The following is a 5,632-nucleotide window of genomic DNA, read 5'->3' on the forward strand; positions in this document are numbered from 1 at the left end:
TAGTGTAGCGTTGTTTAGTTGTAGTGTAGTGTTGTCGAGTGTTGTGTTGCGTTATTGTAGTGTTGTGTAGTATAGTGTTGTGTAGTGTTATGTAGTGTAGTGTAGTGTAGTGTTGTGAAGTGTAGTGTTGTGTAGTGTTATGTAGTGTAGTGTTGTTGTTGTGTAGTTTTGTGTAGTGTTGTGTAGTGTTGTGTAGTGTAGTGTTGTGTTGCGTAGTGTAGTGTAGGGTAGTGTTGTAGTGTTGTGTAGTGTAGTTGTAGTGTAGTGTTGTGTAGTGTAGTTGTAGTATAGTGCAGTGTTGTGTAGTGTTGTAGTGTTGTGTAGTATAGTTTAGTATAGTTTAGTGTAGGATAGTGTAGTTTTGTGCTGTGTTGCGTAGTGAAGTGTAGTACAGTGCTGTGTAGTGTAGTGTATTGTAGTGTTGTGTTGTGTTGTAGTGTTGTGTTGTGTAGTGTTGTGTAATGTTGTGCAGTGTAGTGTTGTGTTGTGTTGTGTTGTTGTAGTGTTGTGTAGTGTTGTGTTGTTGTAGTGTTGTGTAGTGTTGTGTTGTTGTAGTGTTGTGTAGTGTTGTGATGTTTTTGTGTTGATGTAGTGCTGTGTTGTGTAGTGTTATGTAGTGTAGTGTTGTTGTTGTGTAGTTTTGTGTAGTGTTGTGTAGTGTTGTGTAGTGTAGTGTAGTGTTGTGTTGTGTTGTGTTGTGTAGTGTTGTGTAGTGTAGTGTAGTGTTTTGTAGTGTAGTTTAGTGCAGTGTTGTTTTGTGTTGTAGTGTAGTGTTGTAGTGTTGTGTAGTGTGGTGTAGTGTTATGTAGTGTAGTGTTGTGTTGCATTATAGTGTAGTGTTGTAGTGTAGTGTTGTGTTGTGTTGTGTTGTGTTGCATTATAGTGTAGTGTTGTAGTGTAGTGTTGTGTTGTGTTGTGTTGTGTTGCATTATAGTGTAGTGTTGTAGTGTAGTGTTGTGTTGTGTTGTTGTGTAGTGTAGTTAAGTTTAGTGTAGTGTTGTGTAGTGTAGTGTAGGGTAGTGTTGTAGTGTTGTGTAGTATAGTGTTGTGTAGTGTAGTTTAGTGTAGCGTTGTGTAGTGTAGTTGTAGTGTTGTGTATTGTAGTGTTGTGTAGTGTTGTAGTGTTGTGTAGTATAGTGTTGTGTAGTGTTGTGTAGTGTTGTGTAGTATAGTGTTGTGTAGTGTTGTGTAGGGTTGTGTTGTGTTGTGTAGTGTTGTGTAGTTGTAGAGTAGTGTAGTGTTGTGTAGTGTTGTAGTGTTGTAGTGTTGTGTAGTGTAGTGTTGTGTAGTGTAGTGTTGTGTAGTGTTGTAGTGTTGTAGTGTTGTGTAGTGTTGTGTAGTGTAGTGTAGTATAGTGTTGTAGTGTTGTGTAGTATAGTGTTGTGTAGTGTTGTGTAGGGTAGTGTTGTGTAGTGTTGTAGTGTTGTAGTGTTGTGTAGTGTTGTGTAGTGTAGTGTAGTATAGTGTTGTAGTGTTGTGTAGTATAGTGTTGTGTAGTGTTGTGTAGGGTAGTGTTGTGTTGTGTAGTGTTGTGTAGTTGTAGAGTAGTGTAGTGTTGTGTAGTGTTGTGTAGTATGGTGTTGTGTAGTGTAGTGTAGCCTAGTATTGTGTAGTGTTGTGTAGTATAGTGTTGTGTAGTGTTGTGTAGGGTAGTGTTGTGTTGTGTAGTGTTGTGTAGTTGTAGAGTAGTGTAGTGTTGTGTAGTGTTGTAGTGTTGTAGTGTTGTGTAGTGTTGTGTAGTGTTGTGTAGTTGTAGAGTAGTGTAGTGTAGTGTAGTGTTGTAGTGTTGTAGTGTTGTGTAGGGTAGTGTTGTGTAGTGTTGTAGTGTTGTAGTGTTGTGTAGTGTTGTGTAGTGTAGTGTAGTATAGTGTTGTAGTGTTGTGTAGTATAGTGTTGTGTAGTGTTGTGTAGGGTAGTGTTGTGTTGTGTAGTGTTGTGTAGTTGTAGAGTAGTGTAGTGTTGTGTAGTGTAGTGTTGTAGTGTTGTGTAGTGTAGTATTGTGTAGTGTTGTGTAGTATGGTGTTGTGTAGTGTAGTGTAGCCTAGTATTGTGTAGTGTAGTGTAGTGTTGTATAGTGTAGTGTAGTATAGTGTGGTTTAGTATAGTGTAGTTGTGTTTTATAGATTAGTGTAGTATAGTATAGTGTAGTGTAATTTACTGTAGTGTAGTGTAGTTGTGTAGTGTAGTTGTGTAGTGTATTTGTGTTGTGTAGTTGTGTAGTGTAGTTGTGTAGTGTAGGCCAACTTATATATATATATATATATATATATATATATATATATATATATATATATATATATATATATATATATATTTTTATACCTGCTCTGAATGTTGGGTCGCCAGGCTTCCCCAAAAATGTACCCCAAAAAACTAAACAAAACATATAAAATAATGATAATAATAATAATGTATCTTTCGTCTCTCTGTGTTTCATAATTATCCTTCAATTCACAAGAGGCGTAACGTATCTCTCCGGAGAAAGCATCCGAGTGACTGAAACAGCGCCCCTCTGTTTCTGTATGTGTAGGCCATCTATCTGATGCCGTCTGGTCAAAAATAGTATGACATTGTTGGCGCCCGAAGCATTGATTGCAAGATAAGCCAGCGAGCATTTGGCCTCCCTTGATAAAACAAAGTATAAAATAATTGCCAATCAGCATTGAGCTAAACTGAGTGAGCTCAACTGTGAATGGTCCTGGTGCACTTCACTCCAATCACGTCACATCGAGCGCAATACTTCATTAACAGAATCAACTTGAATTGTTGCATCTCGTTGTGTTGTTGTCCTCCAGTGACTAGCTAGCTAGCTAAAATTGTCCCTTTCCTAAATTAGGCATGGATGGGGATAGGGATTTGGACTTTATTCTCCGTTCTGGCCAATGATTATAACGGCGATTCTGATCCACCCATTAATTCATACATTGTGCCTCTGGCATGAGAGGATGTAGCAAGATGTAGAAGGCTATTGTTAACTAGCTAACGTTGCCCATGAAAGGAAGTTAGGCTAGCGAGCACTGTGTTAGACTAAGCATAGGTGATATGATGATGTTGAAATGTTGAAGTTGAAATGGTGCTGGAATAGTGGTTGCAGCTCCTGTTTTCTTTGTGACTTGCGGTAACTCTCTGTGGTTCTAAATCAATAGTTGTTTAGTAGTCCGAAAATGTCCAAAAAAAAACGTTAACTTACCCGACCATGCTGTAGGTCATCTAACTGTTTTTTACATGCAATATGCTTTGTGGACTTCACCGGACAGATGATGCTCTCCGGTTTTGTGATGAAACGAAGGTGTGGTTGAATTTATTCTGTCACTGTGTCTTCTTATTGTCTCGGCCTTAGGCCTATATATCCAACCTGAGCATTTTGTATTATTCTGTATGTAAATCCGAGACACTCCATTACGTTTCGTATGGTATGTTTTCATTTAATAATGTCCATCACCCATTTCGTGTGATATGTCACAATTTACAATTCCTATTATGTGTTATGAATTTGCAAAACGTACTATATGTTACAAATTGGCAAAATGTATTATCTGTTACGAACTCTAGCTAGGTGGCTAACATTAGCTAGGCTAGGGGTTAGGGTTAGCGGTTAGGGTTAAGGATAGGGTTAACTTTAGGAGTTAGGTAAAACAGTTAAGGTTAGGGCTAGGATTAGGGGAAGGGTTAGCTAAAAGGGTCAAGGTTAGGGAAAGGTTTATCTAAAAGGGTTATAATGTTAGGGTTAGGGGAAGGGTTAGCTAAAAGGGTTAAGGTTAGAGTTAGGGAAAGTGTTAGCTAAAAGGGTTAAGGTTAGAGTTTGGTTAAAGGGTTAAGGTTAGAGTTAGGTTAAAGGGTTGAGGTTAGGGGAAGGGTTAGCTATCATGCTAAGTAGTTGCAATGTAGCTAACAAGTAGTAAGTAGTAAAAAAGTTGTTAATTAGCTAAAATGCTAAAGTTGTCCATGATGAGATTCTAAATCGCAACCTTTGGGTTGCTAGACGTTCCCGTTATCAGCCAACCCAGCCACCCCGACCAACACCCTGCTTCTGTTTTAGCCTTATGTAACCATCTGTCTTACGTAACCGTACCAAACGACGTAACCATCTGTCTTACGTAACCATCTGTCTTACGTAACCATCTGTCTTACGTAACCATCTGTCTTACGTAACCGTACCAAACGTAACCATCTGTCTTACGTAACCATCTGTCTTACGTAACCGTACCAAACGTAACCATCTGTCTTACGTAACCATCTGTCTTACGTAACCGTACCAAACGTAACCGTCTGTCTTACGTAACCATACCAAACGACGTAACCAACTGTCTTACGTAACCGTACCAAACGTAACCATCTGTCTTACATAACCGTACCAAACGTAACCATCTGTCTTACGTAACCGTACCAAACGTAACCATCTGTCTTACGTAACCGTACCAAACGTAATTTATCCTACTAATTTGAGTGTCCCGGATTTACCTTTACTATGTTACGTCTAGTCTATGCTAAGAGGCTGATATATCACATTTGCAAGGCATATGAACTAACAGGTTATAGAGCAAACAACACAATTATAACAACACGTAGATTGTAATATGGCTTTTTTTTTCTGGCTTGGCTTCCCCAGTGATTTCACCTATACACCACTTCTGGTTTAATGGTTCATAGACTGCTGTAGTAGAGTTTATAGTTATGCTAAATATTCTTATTTGTGAGACACATGCATGATGTCGTTTTTGGCATTGCTGGATTACCTCAGAGGTAGTGAATGTTTCCTTCCTTTGGTAACCTGCAGATTTGACAATAAAAAGGCTCCAAGTCAAATATTATTACATATTTCCTTTCAGTTGTTTCACCCTGATCTGAACTCCCAGCAGTGAGGAGAGAGGGATGAGGGAGGGAGGGAGGGAGGGAGAGAGGAAGGAGAGGGAGGGAGGGAGGGAGTGAGTCAGTATGAAGTATAGTTCCCCTGCTTCCTTTGTCTCTGTTGAACAGAGATAATGTTTAATGTTGTACTATCTTTCTCTTCCCCCCACACATAAAAAAAATGTATCCCCGTTACAGAGTAAATGCCTTTGACAGCAGGCAACTCATCACTATGCAGTTACTCTCTTTAGTTCTCAACCACCGCTAGCTAGCTCCCTGTTAGTTGGCATCTCTCTCTCTCTCTCTCTCTCTCTCTCTCTCTATCTCTCTCTCTCTCTCTCTCTCTCTGTCTCTGTCTCTGTCTCTCTGTCTCTGTCTCTCTCTCTCTCTCTCTGTCTGCCGTGGCGGCATCAACGTCGGGCTGCTCTACCATTCCTCTCACGTCTCTGAGTGAGTCCCGATTAAGACGTTGTTCCACTTTAGAGCCAGGAGACAGAGAGGGAGGGAGAGAAGGGAGAAAGAGAGGTGAGAGAGAGAGAGAGAGAGAGAGAGAGAGAGAGAGAGAGAGAGAGAGAGAGAGAGAGAGAGACAGAGAGAGAGAGAGAAAGAGAGGGTGAGAGAGAGAGAGGGGGGGCTGGGGGAGAGAAAGAATCAAAAGGGCAGGAGAGAGGGGGGGAGAAAGAGAAGAGAGAGGGGAATAGAGAGAGAGATGATTTGAAGGTTATGTAGTTGAACCTACAGCTTAGTCTGCTAATGAAGTCTTGTGGGACAGTCAGAGGAGAGG

The sequence above is a fragment of the Coregonus lavaretus genome (genome assembly GCF_964263955.1).
Source record: "Coregonus lavaretus genome assembly, chromosome: 10".
NCBI lineage: Eukaryota > Metazoa > Chordata > Actinopteri > Salmoniformes > Salmonidae > Coregonus > Coregonus lavaretus.